This window comes from Cynoglossus semilaevis, unplaced genomic scaffold, assembly GCF_000523025.1.
Source record: "Cynoglossus semilaevis isolate Cse_v1.0 unplaced genomic scaffold, Cse_v1.0 scaffold6526, whole genome shotgun sequence".
Taxonomy (NCBI): Eukaryota; Metazoa; Chordata; class Actinopteri; order Pleuronectiformes; family Cynoglossidae; genus Cynoglossus; species Cynoglossus semilaevis.
In genome coordinates this window covers 1-1,201 of record NW_007585406.1, presented here as the reverse complement: position 1 = coordinate 1,201, position 1,201 = coordinate 1, and positions in this window count along the sequence as shown.

Here is a 1,201-nt window from a genome sequence, read left to right as displayed (position 1 = left end):
ACGAAAAATCACATCTTTCTTACGCAAGTCTACGTCGTAGACATCTGAGCCTTAGCCTTAAGATTGTGTTGTCTGCATATGTATGCCTGTTTGTCTGTGTGCATGTTTGTCCGTGTTCATGGTTGTGTGCGTCTATACGTGCAGTTCCCCAGCAGGTATGATTGAGGGCACTCCTCAGCTCCATGCCAATGCTTGGAAAGTGTCATCCGCTTGTGCAGCTCCGGTTAACCTGCCTGTTATTGATCCCTGTGAGATGAACCAAAATAATGGTAATTATTTAATCATTTACCTTTTTGGAAATATCTAAAGCCTAGAGTGCCCTCTAGTAGTGTGCAAGTACCAAACGTGAAATTATATATTTTAATATATAAGTCGCACCTGAGTATAAGTCGCAAATCCAAAGCCAAAGTATGAAAAAAAAAAAGTGCGACTTATAGTCCAGAAAATACTGTACATGAAAACATATATATATATATATAATGACTCTGATCTTCTGTGTGTTCTGCTGTATTTTCTAGTGTACTATGCATCCCAGTGTGACACACTTATGGGGAGTGTATTTGCTCCATGCCATGGCTACATCAGTCCAAACATTTATCAGCAGCAATGTCGCTACCAGTCCTGTCGCTGTGGGAGCAGTTGCCTTTGCACAGCCCTGGCTCACTACACTTACCTCTGTTCCAAACATGGCGTCGTCGTTGACTTTAGATCACAGGTCTCTGAATGTGGTAAGTGGTTTGAGTTATTTTGTATATTTTGCAAGCCTTCAAGTTCAGTTGACCTCGTCTGTGACGCAAAACCCAACGCAGTGAATAATACACAACAAAGCCAGATTAAAACGAATGTCATTTCAGTTGAATAATTCCTAACCTTTGACAACTGTAATTTACAAACTGCACCTCCATGAAATTCCAAAGAAATACAAATTTATGCAGGGATGTCCTAAACGCAAGGTCACAGGAGTAAATGAGAGCAACGCAACATAACAGACGTCCCAAGAAGTAGATACAAGGGTTGACCTTGAATTATTAACTCATAGTTTCTTTTCATACCATGTAACAAGTGCTAATTCTGATGGTCAAGACTGTGGTAAACTGCTGTTTCAAAACAGCACTATAGAATAGTGTAGCTTTTTGTTCTTATTTGCTGAAAGCTGGCTTATATTTTGGATTTTGGATTTGTATATACATACATATATATA